Below are 16,447 nucleotides of genomic sequence, written 5' to 3' on the forward strand. Positions count from 1 at the left end.
ATGAATGAATGGATGGATGAATGACTCACAGAGGTGACTGCAGGAAACACAGATCCAGGTCAGCCCATGTTCCTTCCAGAGCACAATTCACTGGATGGAACAGAAGAGAAATCACTTGCAGAACTTAAATCGCCCTTCGACTCCTTCCTTCCCACTCCCTCTCTGTCCCTCGCAGTTAGATGCGGGCAGGTTAAATGCAAATAAGACGCAGTTGCCCTGCACCTCCAGGTGGGCAGAGTCCCAGGGAAGCCCTCCCAGCAGTTTCCTAAGACAAACCTTCTCGAGGCCAATCATTAACTTCCTGGCTGGCAAACAGCTACTTGTTCTCAGGCTCTACTGCCCCACGTTCATGTCTAAGAGACTAACGACCCACAGGGAGCCCCATGATGTCGACGTGATATGTTGAAATGAGTCTCACCGCAAATGGGGCCATAAGCCGTGCCACTTGGTTACTAACAGTTATTTTCCTGGGTGAGGTTGTCAATTTTAGTTCAGGAGGATCCTGTGAATGCCACGTTTCAGGGGATGAGATAAGGGAAGAAATGATGGGTGTTGCTTGCTGAAGTGACTTATTCATCTTGACAAAAATCACATGCAAGGGAACCAGGTTGGGACTGGTCCCTGACCGCCTCCCACGACAGCCTCAGGGACCCTGATCCTGGGCAGGGTGACAGGGTGCCGAGTCCACGCTTCACGCTAACTGACTTGGATGAAGGTCCAGCTCGACTTCCCTGTGGGAAATTCTCAGTCTCCTTTTCTGTAAAATAGGGATGCTACGCCAAAGGGGTGCTGGGAAACACACGTGAAATATGAATGTAATGTACTTAGCATGGCGCCTTGAGTATAGCGAGTACACAATCCATTGTAGGTACTTTCATTCTTCGGGAAGAAAGTGACAGATGCTGGCTGCTGGGTCCTAAGAAAACAATTTAACTAAAACAGAATTTCCCAAGCAAGGTGAAACTCATTTGCCTGAAGGGTGCAGTTTTGCTTCGATGAATATTTAGAAATCAGACGGGAGTCTATACGTGAAACATCTTTGCCCTGGCCAGATACTTGGCTGTTCCCACAATGACAAGGTAGGAGCAGCCTGTAATCTTAAAGCAACACTCTGGCCAATGTACTTTTTAGTCCAAATTATGTGCATGAAAAACACAGACTCTTTCCAGAACCAAACTAGATTCTGTAATTGGTTCTTGGCAATATTTATCAAACCTGTCTTCAAAGAGTTGGTATTAAGTAGTAGAGGCATGATATATATATATATATATATATATATATATATATATATATATATATATATAGTTGTTATAAAGAATGCTAAACTATAGGGCACGTCCTTACAATAAAGGAAGGAATCAAAACAGATCCACGTGGAAAAACAACCAACAACAACACAGAATGATTACAAAGCATATCCCAACAAATACAAACTATTGTAGTTTATACAGATCATCTTCGGCCACGCTTACCTATGATATTCTTGCTGAAGCCCTTTTCATAAACCAAATTAAGAATCAGTTCCATTCCCGGGTACCTTGAGTAGATTAATATTGGGCTGGGAGAGCATAAAACCTGTTGTTTTTGAGAGGAGATCTTGAGTTTTCTCTTAGATAACAGATGGACAAATTGGTGTAAATAGATTTTCTTTTTTGGCTTTTTTAAAAATTGAAACAACATGCATGTGGAGAAGGGCACCAAACCTAAGTGTATACGCATCAGTGAATTTTTCCAAAGTGAATCCACCCATATAATGACTACAGAACAAGAAACAATATTTCCAGTACCCCAAAAGCCCCCTACCCTCCTGCACCTCCAAAGGTAACCCATCTTAACTTACAGTGTGTAGACTGGTTTTCCCCGGTTGTGAACTTACTGATGGAATCACGGAGTAGGTAATCTTTGGTATCTAGCTTCTTTGGTCAAAATTGCCCTTGAGATATCTTTCCACATTTGTTGCATTTGGTTGAGTTCCAGTCATTTCCTTTGCTGGATAGTATCTTAGAGTCTAAATATACCACCCTTTCTACGTATGTTCTTTATATGTGCTATACACGCTCTTTCACTGTGGATCAGGTTGCTGTTGTTTACTGTTACACATAAAGCCGCTATGAAGACTGTTGAACGTTGTGCGTGCATTTCTGTTGCGCGTGCGCCTAAGGGTAGAATTGCTGGATCGTGGGGTATGCACACCTTTGACTTTTTCGGAACACGTGACACCACTTGCCAGAGCGGCTGCCTCTCTTTACCTCCCTCTAGGTATATTTCATCCTTTGTACGGTAGTCATTCTGATGGGTGTGTACTAACAAGGTTAATCATCTTTTCAAATGTGTGTTGATTTGAACATTCTCTCTTGTGAGGTGCCTGTTCAAATTTTTCCCATTTTCTATGAGGTTGACTTTTTCTTACTGATTTGAAGGCTGTTTTAACACATTCCAAATAAGGGCTCTTTGTCAGTCATTCATGTAATAATATCTTCTCACTCTCTGTAGCTTGTCTTTTTTTAAAAAAAATTATATATTTATTTATTGGCTGCGTTGGGTCTTCGTTGCTGTGCGCAGGCTTTTCTCTAGTAGTGGCGAGCAGGGGCTACTCTTGGTTGCGGTGCGCGGGCTTCTCATTGCTGTGGCTTCTCTTTGTTGCGGAGCTGGGGCTCTAGGCACGTGGGCTTCAGTAGTTGTGGCATGAGGGCTCAGTAGTTGTGGCTCACGGGCTCTAGAGTGCAGGCTCAGTAGTTGTGGTGCAGGGGCTTAGTTGTTCCGCAGCATGTGGGATCTTCCCAGACCAGGGCTCGAACGCGTGTCCCCTGCATTGGCAGGCGGATTCTTAACCACCGTGCCACCAGGGAAGTCCTGTAGCTTGTCTTTTGACTCTTTTACTCCTAACTTTTGATGAACGGAACTTTATTTGGTCATCATCCGGTTTCTCAGTCTTTTCCTTTATGGTACTTTTTGAACCCTGTTTAAGAAAACTTACCCTATCGCCTATCTGTATGTGTATGGCTGATTCACTTTGTTGTGCAGTGGAGGCTAACACGACATTGTAAAGCAACCGTACTCCAATAAAGATTAATTAAAAAAAAAAAAGAGAGAGAGGGAAAACGTACCCTATCCCAAAGTCCAGAAGGTAGTTTCCTGTTTTGTCTTCAACATGCCTTAGTGTTTTGCCTTTCACATTTAAATCTAAGCGCACCTGGTAATGACTTCTGTGTGTGGTGTGAGGAAGAGTTAAGTTTTATTTTTTCTGTGTGGCTAATACCTAATTGACTCAGCACTATTTTATCAATTTTCTTACTCACTATTCTTTCCTAACTGCCCTGTAGTGCCACCATCATCATAAATCAAGTGCCCATAAATACAGAGGTCTGTTTCTGGACTTCCCGTTCGGCTTCATTGGTCTGTTTTCTATTCTTGCCCTGCTTTAATCAATGTAGCTTTATCATATGTGCCCCAAGCTGTAGGATCTGCACAGCGGGTCCTCCCTCCTGTTCTTCTTGGCTCTGCATTTCCATACACGTGTTAGAAACACCCTCACATCTGCTGACTCTGAATGGATTGCATCAAAACTACAGATCAGGTTATAGAAAATTTACACCTTTATATGAATATTTGAATTTGTGTCTGTGGTATATTCCTTGATTCATTTAAACCTTCTCTAATTTCTCTTAGTAGAGTTTTATAGTTTCCTGTGTAAAGGTCTTACACATCTTTCATTAGATCCATCCTTAATTAAGTATTTGAGTTTTTGGATGCTATTGTAAATATTTTTATTTTATTTATTTTTGTTTATTTATTTATTTTTTGCAATATGTGGGCCTCTCACTGCTGTGGCCTCTCCCGTTGCGGAGCACAGGCTCCGGACGCGCAGGCTCAGCGGCCATGGCTCACGGGCCCAGCCGCTCCGCGGCATGTGGGATCCTCCCAGACTGGGGCATGAACCCGTGTCCCCTACATCGGCAGGAGGACTCTCAACCACTGCGCCACCAGGGAAGCCCCAGATCCTCCTTTTCATCTCAGCAAATAATTGATTTTCAAAGCCTGTGGGATATTTCCCTCCACCTCGTTGTTGGGCCAGCTCAGTTGGGGTCACGGGAAGAGCCACCTCCTATGTAGTGAGCACTTGAAGTCTGGAGATCAACCCGGAAGAAATGTACGAAGGTAACTGAACACCAGCTCATGGAAAATATGATGTGAGTAAACCACAGGCCACAGATTTTAGGAAAGGGGCGTGAGCACGTAGAGACCAGCCCTCCCAATGTATCATATGCCATTCAAAGGTGAAACCCAGCCCTCTGAGGGCAGGGACCAAGTTCTATGACTGCAAAGTGGGACGACAGAGCACCACTAAGTCAGTCCCAAGAACTCCAGGGCTTGAGGTGCAGGTGCCCAAGGGGCCGACAGTGGAGGATCCGGAATGAGGGGTAAAGCCGTGCCCCCCGAGTCAAGAGAACAACCTTCTGAGTAGGATTTGGAAAATGCCGGGGCGAAGCACAGCAACTAGAGAAAACATCCCACAGGCCGCTTCTCAGTGGACAGGCCAGGAAAACACATTTGGTGGCAGCGTAACCAAGGCTACCAAGGAGAGAAACAGCAACATCCAGTGCAGGGTCAGATGCCGCCAGGCCCCGTGTCAGTGTGGGAACGGCCCGGCCACAGCACTGTGCCCGCAGCGCGGTGGGACGAATGCTGCGCAGCGAGCGGCAGGGCGATGTCAGCCGCAGCGGGACAGACACGCCAAGGGGGCAGCCCCACGCCCTCATCCCCCTTCCCGGAGGCATGTTTGTTTCTCTTCTGCTACGTCTGCGTCAAGAGCTACCTGCTTGCCTTTCTCCTCTGGCAAAGGTCCCTGCTCAGCCAGCTGCTCCAGATCTGCCTCTGGTCACTGGCCATGTCCATTGCCCTGGGCCACCAGCTCCTTTGGGAGATGTCTGGCGGGCACGCATGTGTCCTGCAGCTTCAACTTGGAGAAAGGCTCATGTCCTCCAGAAAGGGGCGCCCTGGTGTGGGATGAGGGCGGGGCAGGGGGTCCTTCCGTCTTCCCGATTGTCTTGCTTGGGTCCCACACCCCTGAGCCCTGCAGGTGGAGCAGAGGAGAGGGTGAGCAATCCTTCCCGGGAAAGGCTGCACCCCGCTACCACAAGATTGATCTCCTCAGCCAGGGTCCTGACCAAGATCTGTTTTCTCCAAAAGCCCACACTCCTTCCATGTCAGCACACTCAAAACAGCGGAAGATTTACTTACTACACGGCAGGAGAGAATGGCAGTTGGCTAATATCTTAAACACCTTACACCATACACGATGGGCGAACTCGAGATAAGCAGTTAAATATAGAATGACAGGACAATGCATGGAAAATAGAATTGAGTGTTGAAGCAGTTGAGATCGTAGAAGAAACAATTGACACATTAAAATGTACCTGCAGGGGATTCCCTGGCGACCAGTGGTTAGGACTCCACGCTTTCACTGCCGAGGGTCCGGGTTCCATCCCTGGTCAGGGAACTACGATCCCACAAGCCACACGGTATGACCCGAAAAACAAATGTACCTGCAAATGATAAATACCAAGACGAAAGCATAAACAGTCGATGCATAAGAAGAGATCTCACACAAGAATACATACAAGTGATAAGAGTAAATAAAAGCAAACTCTGAAAGAGATTGAACTTTACACGTAACTTACAAAAATTAAAATTGGTATTATTTAAGATTGTGAAACTCACCCAAACTTTAAGGTATTAATTAATGACAGTGAAGAGCAGCAACATAGTCGCCCACGCAGTGCAGGAATGAGTCACAAAATCCTCTTCTTCCGGGACGTTATCTTAGGGCATCACCCATAAGGGGCAAGCCCTGCTTGTTGTCCTAGCGGCCAGTGGACCTCAGATGAGAACAGTGTGCTCTGCGGAGCTGGGCACACCTCAGTGGAGATCCTGACTCTGTGCTACTTACCGGCTATGTAACCTTGAGGCAGTGACTTAACCCAGCTAAGCTTCAGGCTCTTCGATTAACAAATGGAAGCTCATAATATCTGATACAAAGCGCTACGTGCTCAGTAAGTGGAAGCAGGTGAAATTGAGGACTGACCCACAGTAGGTGAAAGCAGGAGGCAGGCCACATTCAACAGGAGGACAGTTAGGAAAATGATCCTATACTAAGTAGATAGACCATTTGCAATCCATTAAAAAGACAGCTATGAAAATTCTGTTAAGGAAATCTGCTTAGGATGTGTGAAAGAAAAAGATGATGGAATTTTCTACGCTACTAGGATTATGGGGAAATAAACTATGCCTGCCTATGAGCAAAGAGTGGAAAGGAACAGGATAAGGGAAAATGAGGGAGGTCATTTCATGGAGAGTTAAAATTTTTTCTTAAATGTATCTGCAATATAGGAAAACCAAGGATAAAAAGGTTTCCTGAAAAGAAACTTCTTGAGTTATAAGAATGGAAACTGAGAGTCCCACCTGCCCCGTGGGAAAAGGTAACACAGAGATGATGTCCACTGATTCAGTTAGTATTTACGGAGCCCTGTGGCATGTCAGATCTTTGAAAACAAAGATCCTGTCCTCACAAGCTAGTCGGGAGTAAACCTATAAAAACAACAACCAATTAGATGCCATTGTGGCAAGTGCATTAACACAAATACGCTCAGACCATTCTTCCTTTTAAAGAATTGAGGGCTTCCTGGAGGAGGTGGTCAGCAAGTCTTAGAGGCTGGGAGAGGTAAGTCAGCTGATGAGAGGTGAAAAAAGGGGGGTCCTTGGAAAAGTATGGAAGGAGGCAAGAGATGAGACTGGAGGGAGAGGTAGGGCCAGATCATAAAGGGCATTGCATGTTACCCAAAGGAGTTGAAGTTTCAGACTGCAACAAAAAGTTGAAGAGCGTTTTTTGCAGACAACCAAGAGAAAAGTCATGAGGCCCGGAGCAGCAGCAGTGGCAATCAGAGGAGAGGGCTCTTTATAAATATCTTTGAGAAGAGTATTAACAGGCTGGTGTGGGGAGAAAGAGCTGCAAGAGGAACAGGGAAGAATCAAAGATAACTTTGATGTCTACTCTCACCAAAACAGGGAACGAGAAACTTGCAGGATAGGATTGCAGAACGTTGGCTAGGTTGGGGCCAAAACTTTTTGGGCTTGTTCAATTTGAGAAGCGTTTAGGATGTCTCCCTGGAGATATTCATCAGGTAATTAGGTAAACGGGTCTGAGGTTTAGGAGAAGGATGTCAACCAAAAACATCTGAAAGTCATCTGTATTTTAATGAATGGGGTGAGGGCAGGAGAAAAGAATGATCATTTTTTTTGGAGGTTCTACACTATTAAGGAGCTTCACATACGCCGTCTCATTTAAACTTCACAACCACCCCATGAATTTTATGTAGGAGGAAGCTGAAACTCCAAAACTTTACATGAAGAATTAGGACTCTATTGCAAGTAACAAAGGCAGCTCAATGAAAGATCTGTTGTCAGGATACAGGGGACTCTCATGCACTCAAGGGCAGAGATGAGAGAGGGGAGAATCACATTCTCTTGTTTTTTATTTTACAAAGCTCCGTTTTGCAAAGGCTGCCAGGTGAGGAACAAGCAGATTTGAAAGTGGCAAGAGCAGAAACAAGGGGACCTGTGGAGCACATTTTCCTTTCTGTCGCCTCTTGCAAGTCAGTCATGAAGCTAAGTGGGCTCCGGACGCGCAGGCTCAGCGGCCATGGCTCACGGGCCCAGCCGCTCCGCGGCATGTGGGATCTTCCTGGACCGGGGCACGAACCCGTCTCCCCTGCATCGGCAGGCGGACTCTCAACCACTGCGCCACCAGGGAAGCCCCTGAAGCTAAGTTTTGTTCAACGAGACTTGGCTTTGGCTTGAAACCAAAATAAAATGAGTGATCATGCAGAAAAGATGTCACCTGCTTTTTGCCAATTTTGGCCTGAAAGTTGCCAAATTCCAAGATTCATTTTCTTTGGGTAAAGCTGACTATGTATAACTCAAATGCACAGAGTGTAGACTTTTAATAACTACACTTAGAATAATAAACATGAGTTTAAGTAGAAATTCTTTTTAACATTTTTATGCCAATAGATTTTCTTTCAGACTTGCTTTTCATCTGAAAGCTGGAGGAATACAGTGGAAAGAATTCCGTAGTAGGAATCATTAAAAACTGTGGTTTTGCTTCAGCTCTATTTCCTGTTTGTTGTGTAACCCAGGACAAGCAGACTCACCCTTCCTGGACTCTGAAGTGTCCTCTGTAAAATGAGAGATGTGGACTCAAGCAAGTACTTCTCAAACTTTCATGCACGTGTGAATTTCCTGGGGATATTGTGAAAATAGTTTGATTCACTAGGTCTGGGGTGGGGCCCAAGACTCTGCATTTCTTTTTTCTTTAATTAAAAAAAATTCTTTTTAAATTTTTTGGCCGCTGCACAGCAATTGGGTTCTTAGTTCCTTGACCAGGGATTGAACCCCCGCCCCCTGCGGTGGAAGCATGGAGTCTTAACCACTGGACCGCCAGGGAAGTCCCCTCTGCATTTCTAACAAGCTCCCATCCTCATGGTCCATGACGACACTTTAAGTAGATCAACCTCCAAGGTGCCACTAGGCTATAAGCTTGCCAAATAAAGACAAGCATTATGTCAACAATTGAGAACAATAAAGATTTATTTAAAAAACAATGTTTCACATTTCTGTTTATAAGGGTAATCCATCTTATCAAAACTTAAAAAAATTACCTAACATATAAAGTACAAGGGCTGAAAGTCATCCAGAGTGAAACACCACCTGAAGTGGTGTGCTTTCTTTTTACTTGGTTGCAAAGAATGCGAGGGCTAAGTCTCAGTAATCTTTTGTATGACCTTGTCTTTTAAAACCAGATAGAGAAGCTGGAACCTTTTTCCATTTGTTACCCATCCGTCGGGCTTTAATTGATTTGAATTCAGTTCCTCCTGTTGGGGTAGATTTCCTCCTGCATTATATGATTTCCAGTTGCTCAGTGCCTGGATGCAAGAGGAGGGAATGAATGACTTTCCAGGGTCATCTCTGCCAGTCTGAATGAACCTGGAGTGGTCTAGAAGAGAAAGGAGCTGAGTGAACACTGAGAACAATTTGTAAGAGGTTTAAAGAAAAATTCTGAGTTAAGCTGTGTTGAGAGCTGATCAATGGACATTAACGTTTGGGGAATGACTTATTGTAATCATTATTGATCAAGGAGGAATCTTGCCTGATTCCTCTGTATTTTCCTCAATGACAGGTAATGTTAAAGCTATTTGAAAGTACTTAAAATGATTGCAATAATAACAATATAGCTATAAGAGATTACTGGTCGTTAAAAACATATGTGACACATTTGTAAGGCTCTATTAGAAATGATTGAAATATACAACTATTAAATATAAGATGAAACACTCCAAATATCAAATTGAATTTATTATTTACACTTTTTCTTTGTCACCTCAAAGCAGTAACAATTCCGAATTTAGCATACAGTGAGGTTATTATAATTACAAGTCTGTGATATGTTTATATTTTATAACTTGAGGAAAATTTCAAACTGTGTATATAGATTTATATAGATGTATCTATATTCATGTTCATAAAATAAGCCAAATGAAAAGAAAGCAAAACTATTGTCATTGTGTAGCTAACAATGTGTTAAGAGAAAAGGCTGTTGGAAATAATGTCCCTAATAACTCAACCATCTAGCATGGCAGCGAAAAACACAGTATGTAAGTTAACATTTTAGATAAATGATACTTATCATTCTAAGTACCAGAATTTAGGTTAAAAGAAACTCTTCTGAAACACATAGAATTTTACCTTTAATAGAGGATTCTGAAAATATTTCAATCTTTGGGATTGAACATGTTGTAATCTCCATCGATTATTCTTTGCTTCTGTCCTAAATCACCTAAGACTTTAGAAACCTTGAGTCTTTTGTTTTTTAATCATGGTCATTTTCTTTTATAAAAGTTACAAATAGGGCTTCCCTGGTGGCGCAGTGGTTGAGAGTCCGCCTGCAGATGCAGGGGACACAGGTTCATGCCCCGGTCCGGGAGGATCCCACATGCCGTGGAGTGGCTGGGCCCGTGAGCCATGGCCGCTGAGCCTGCGCGTCCAGAGCCTGTGCTCCGCAACGGGAGAGGCCACAACAGTGAGAGGCCCGCGTACCGCAAAAAAAAAAAAAAAAAGAGTATGAACGTTTCAAAAGCTTGTGATATACCTTGTTTAAATTCCAGAAAGAAGGTACCAATTCACTGTCACCAGGAAGAGAGGAGCCAGCCCATCGTACAGCATCCTCTTCACATTGTACACTATAGTTTTCTGAATGTTTGACAAGCAGACAGGCAAAGAAAGAACATCTCTTCCTTTCTACTTTTATTGTATGTGAGGTTGCATCCTTTTTGTTGTTGTTATTTAATGGCTATTTGTGTATCCTTTTTACGAGTTACCACTTTACGCCTCTTAGCTCCAGCTGTCAGCGTTTATTTCTTGCTGTCTCACCGGTGAATATACTGATCATTCTCATCCCTTTTATAGTTTGCTGTGAATTAGGAAACTATGTAGAGGGGCTTCCCTGGTGGCGCAGTGGTTAAAGAATCCACCTGCCAATGCAGGGGACAAGGGTTCGATCCCTGCTCTGGGAAGATCCCACATGCCGCAGAGTAACTAAGCCCCTGCACTGTAGCTACTGGGCCTGTGCTCTAGAGCCCGCGAGCCACAACTACTGAGCCCATGCGCCACAACTACTGAAGCCCGTGCACTTAGAGCCTGTGCTCTGCAACAAGAGAAGCCACCGCAATGAGAAGCCCACGCACTGCAACGAAGAGTAGCCCCTGCTCACTGCAAGTAGAGAAAGCCCGTGCACAGCAACGAAGGCACAACGCAGACAAAAATTAATTAATTAATTAATTAAATTTATTTACAAAGAAGAAAGAAAGAAACTATGTAGACATACACCCCTACTTCCCTTTTCCCATTCTTTGGCTCATCTCTGAACCTTGTACAGACTTCAATTACTGCCTTCATATCTTAATTGCTTCCAGGCCTCTTTCTTTCCTAAGACTCTGAGGCCTTTGGGGCAAGGTCCATGTCTTACTTGTGTTTTTGTATCTTCAGCAACCAGCACAGATACTCAATACCTATTTGTTGAACTGAATTGTTAGATTTTGATCTGGAAATGTTCACAGTTCCTTGTTTAGATAGAAAGAGCTAAATCAGGATATCTAAAATAAAGGAGAGATTCTAAATGGGACTGAGTAAAGTGCATAGGGTTTAATTCTCAAAGGTTGTCTTTCCACTTTAAATTTTTAGAAGTAGTGTTTTTTCCTCCCATATTTCGCAGCTATATTTCTAAGGTAATTGAGACTGTGAGTAACATCATCTAAATAGGCAAAGTGTTACTGTAGCAAAAATAAGCATAATAATAACAATAATCTTAAAAGGGAACCCTCTGGCACTGTTGGTGGGAATGTAAATGGATACAGCCATTATGAAGAACAGTAAGGAAGTTCCTTAAAAAACTAAAAATAGAACTACCATATGACCCAGCAATCCCACTACTGGGCATATACCCTGAGAAAACCATAATTCAAGAAGACACACGCACCCCATTGTTCATTGCAGCACTATTTACAATAGCCAGGACATGGAAGCAACCTAAATGCCCACTGACAGATGAATGGATAAAGAAGATGTGGTACATATATACAATGGAATATTACTCAGCCATAAAAAGGAAGGAAATTGGGTCATTTGTAGAGACGTGGATGGACCTAGAGACTGTCATACCGAGTGAAGTATGTCAGAAAGAGAAAAACAAATACGTATATTAACACATATATGTGGAATCTAGAAAAATGATACAGATGAACTGGTTTGCAAGGCAGAAATAGAGACACAGATGTAGAGAACAAACTTATGGACACCAAAGGGGGAAAGCCGAGTGGGGGGTGGTGGAGGTGGGATGATTTGGGAGATTGGGATTGACATGTATATACTGATGTGCATAAAATGGATAACTAATCAGAAACTGCTGTATAAAAAAATAAATAAAATAAAATTCAAAAAAAGAAACTGATGTATAAAATAATTAAATTAAATTAAAAAATAATAATGATAATCTTAATGGAATAGACATATAATAGTATTATGATCAGAATAAGACTTGCAAATGTCAAAAATTTTTATTTCATATTGTTTCTGTTGAAATCAGTGGCTCTACTTGTAGTAAATGTAGCACAGATTTATGCAATTTGTAGATTTTGAAGTTAATCCCCATTCAAAATTCAACTATGAAAAAGCATCAGTCTAACTCTACTTTAGAAGTGCTTTGAAAAACTGGAAACAAATGAATTTAAAAACATAATTTGAAAAGTTATGAGAACTCAAAAATTGCCTTGGCTGCAAGAACTTCTTACAAACATCTTTTATGAACGTGTTTACATGGTCAAATTTATTTTCCCATGAATATTAAAATAAACCATTGCCACAAATGGGTTTTCTGTTCTGGTCCTTTTTTATGCCTTAGATGTCCTTCAACCCCATTCATGCTTTTCCCTCTCTCCATCACAGACTATCAAAACGCCGCACACCCTATAGGACCCAGTCCAAACCATGTTTGCTGAATTCTGAATGCCTTTTTTTCACTCATCATAACCCAATAGAGCTCTTTCCATCCTTCTATTTTCTCATGGCACGCTGTTTTTAGCACTTTTGTAGCTCTTAGTAATTCTGCAATATGGTCTAGTTATTTGTGAACATTTATTTTTTTTCCCTGTGGACTGTAAACATCTAAAGAACGGCGGTGAACACAGGAGTCATATGTTAATACTCAAATATTATTTGTGGCAATGGCTCTAATAAAGAACATTTGAAGGGCATACATCTTAACTGTTTGGAGGTTGAAAGTGTTTTTTATAAATGTTGGAGACCTGGCATTTCTGGAGGTTCAACAGCCCGCCCTCTTTTAAAATTATGAGGACTCTATTTTATTATAAAGATCTGCCCAGACCCTCTCTAACACTGCGCGTGAATGCCACGTGCATGTGCTTGCGTGCGCGCCCGCGCGCGCACGGGGAATCCACCCGGTAGCTGCTTTGCGGGGAGAAAATCCATCGACCTCCAAGCCTCTGTTTCCCAGTTCTTAACATCTCAGATCGCTGGAATTTTCAGTAGTATTTTGTCGAAGGTGCTTTGGGGCTCTTCCGAGTGGAATGCAATCTCCTTTCCGCACCGCGTACCAGTGAGAGGTGAGGGGGGATTGCAGAGTGCGGGTATTTTACCAAACAAAATATGAGCCAGTTTAGGGCAATTTCCAGGTCTCAGCACAGACGGGGCTGGATCTGTCCGAGCTGAGGTTGGAGGAGCCATGTCGGCATAGGGATGCAACAGGATTCGGGAGGCGCGGCCGAAAAAGAAAAGCCACCTAGCGGGCTTTGTTTCCGATTCTGGCAGGTTCTCCGGCCAGAGATTTCAGACGTGAAGCCAGCTGAAGCACTTCCTTACACTAATTGGAAGGGGAGGGGGAGGGACTCATGTTACACCAGCTCGTATCTCCCTCCCCATAACTGCTAAATTGTAGCTTTAAAAGGAAGTGACATGGGGTGGGGAGAGACGTCAGCTGAGGACCACTTTTTTTTTTTTTCCGAAGAGTCCACCCCATGGGTGGAGTCTCGCTTTTTCTTTCCAGTGTTGGCTGACTTACAGCTCCTATAAACTAGTGGCAATTTCTGCACCCCAGCCTGCTCCCTTTCAGTTTCTGATTTCTAAGTCCATGTGTCCAGGGCTTCCAGAAAGGAGGTATGTGCCGTTCGTGCTATTTCCAGGCGACTTCACCTCTGGGCGTGGCGGATGTTTGCACCCCTCTCTCTATCACCCTTATTCTCTCCTGGGCTGGATTTCATTAAAACCTCTGGAAGGGGTAGGTAAGAAAGAGGAGGAGAGGAAGGCGGAGAAGGAAGTGAGGAGACAGTGGGAACGTGGAGGGGCAGCCCTGGAAGGCAGCGGGGGCTTTGCTGCCGCACAAGGACCGTTTCTTTGTGCTCAGCTGGGGGAGCGTGGCCGTCCGCGCTGTGATTTCGAGCTGCCGTGCTGGGGTTCATTTCCCCCTGCCCAGCACCCCCCCCCCCCCCCCCGCCTCGGGTGAAATAATTTTCTCTGCAATAGACGAAGCCGGGGAGAAGGTTCCTGTTACCGATCGGTCTCTTTTGTGTCATGCAACATGTTCTTCCGTCTCTGCCGTTTCTATGGCAACCACAAAAATACTACACCCAAGTGCAGCCCCGATATCCATTGCTTTATTTGTGTTTGCTGCGCGTCGGCTCTTTCCGCGCTGGTTCTCGCCCAGGCTGCTCGGAGGCAACCTGGCTTCGCGGCTACCCCTCCTCACCCCCGTTTTGGTTTTTCCCTATCACCGGAGGGCTGGGGGAGGGGAGTTGTCAAGGAAACGGGCATTTGTAATTACCTCTTTATTTACTGAATTTTCAGCCTATGAATTTCCTCATCATATCTGGGAATTAGAAAAAGGAATGATCTGATGTTTATGTAAGTCTTCAGTTTCTGGTCTTTTTTGAAAACCTAAACTGCTCTCAAGACGTGATATTAATCCTGTGATCAAACTAAGTGGCGGGGGGCGGGGAAGAGCACTTCTTTAGAGGAGGTGAGATCCTTGGAAAAAGTTGTAGAGGGTGTTTGAGAATTCACACTGACGTTATTGTCTGCCCAGGTCTGCCTAAAAGTCTGAATGTTTAAAAGAGGGGTCTTTGCTCTAGTCTGAACTTACTTAGCACACAATCCAAGTTCAACAAGTGTAAATGAGTAACAAATGTTAACTACCAGCAGGGTTCTCAGTTTTTCGGGCGTCGTCCTAATATGGATCAGCTGTCCACTCTCCTTAAGCTGATGGTCCATAGACCTTCTCTTTTTTAAAACTGGGAAGAGATTAACCCAGCTGTGATTGTTAGTCAAGCATCCTCAGTTGGGAAAAAAAAAGATATCATAAGGAAGAAAGTGTGTGTCTGTGGTGTGTATGTGTATCTGATGTGTGTGATATGTGGTGTGTGTGTGTGTGTAGTTGGGCAGGGAAGCTACTGAATCTTCTAAGTGTCCTCTATGGAGAGAAAAAGAGTTGATTTTCAGGAAAAATATAAAACATGAGAGAAAAAGAGTATCATCTACATAGTATTAAGCAAAGTTAAATATAATTAAAATCAAGTGACACAGCTGTTGAACAGACATAGTCCAAATGGGCTTATTAACAGGTAGGAGTCAAATTGATGCTTTTATTCAGTGCATCTGAGGAGATGTTCGATAACAGACACCATTCTTCTAATGGGCATCCTGAATTACCAAATTAGGCTTTATAAGACCAATCGATAGTAATCTCACCCTTGATTCTTAACATTATCTGTAGTTTTGGATAAAGATTTGTGAAGCTGGCTTAGCCTTCACAATGCCTTTCCACTATGAAGCCAAAAGCATCACTTAGAAAGCTCAGAGTAACCCTTCCTCAGGGAAGCAGGAAGAAGGGGTGGTTTAATGAGGTTCTGCTTGCCAAGATCCTTATCTCAACATGCTGTTGTCTATGACTTATAAAACTGTTTATAGTGCAAGAGGTCTTAAGTATTTCAGATACAAAAGTTATCTTAAAAAGGGGCTAAATAGCGTGGCACAAAACTAACAGGAAATAAGTAAAGACAAGAGAACTAGTTAAAAAGTCATAAAACACAGAAAAGTGTCATTAAAAAATATGACCATTGTTTTGAAAAGCACATGTTAGTACATATGAACAGTTGTAGGTTTATAGGTTTGCGATGTTTGCAAAGTGTGGAAACTAGTCAGACTAAGTTACTGTTTTTCCAGCCTGAGATGGTCCTCAAGGAGGTAGACTTTACTACATGACCCTGCGGAGCAGATGGAAAGTGTGTAAGTCAAGTGTGTGGTAAGAGTACTCTTGAGTTTCCAAATATAGGAGTTTCACAGCAAAAATCCTTGTAAGATGGAGTTCAAAGGAAAAGTAGCAAGAATTGTTTGGAATTTCAGACAAAAAAAAAAGGGAAATCACTGTCCTATGATCAGACCCTGAGTAGAAGTTAAAAACATAATTAACAGGGGCTTCCCTGGTGGCGCAGTGGTTGAGAGTCCGCCTGCCGATGCAGGGGACACGGGTTCGTGCCCCGGTCCAGGAGGATCCCACATGCCGCGGAGCGGCTGGGCCCGTGAGCCATGGCCGCTGAGCCTGTGCGTCCGGAACCTGTGCTCTGCAACGGGAGAGGCCACAACAGTGAGAGGCCCGCGTACCACACACACTAAAAACAAAAAAAAACATAATTAACAGTCTTGACCCGGAGAGGGTCAGTGGAGCTATAGATGCAAAGCAAATTCTGGGTCCAGTGAAAGAGGCTGGATGGAGGTGATGCTGAGGAAATAACTGGTGAAGCTGGAGTCAGTCACCATCGTGTTGGGA

The 16,447-nt window shown here is 43.6% G+C and overlaps 1 protein-coding gene across 1 annotated transcript in view; it reads left to right on the forward strand.

Moving 5' to 3' along the window:
* Positions 1-13,606: 13,606 nt before the first annotated feature.
* The window catches only part of AGPAT4 (1-acylglycerol-3-phosphate O-acyltransferase 4), a 107,044-nt gene continuing 104,203 nt past the window's right edge, over positions 13,607-16,447 (forward strand). Inside the window, exon 1 of the mRNA XM_082855800.1 lies at positions 13,607-13,782. The gene's annotated coding sequence lies outside the window, so the exon portion shown is untranslated. The remainder of the gene's footprint in view (positions 13,783-16,447) is intronic.

The sequence above is a fragment of the Leucopleurus acutus genome (assembly GCF_964270905.1).
Source record: "Leucopleurus acutus genome assembly, chromosome: 15".
Taxonomy (NCBI): Eukaryota; Metazoa; Chordata; class Mammalia; order Artiodactyla; family Delphinidae; genus Leucopleurus; species Leucopleurus acutus.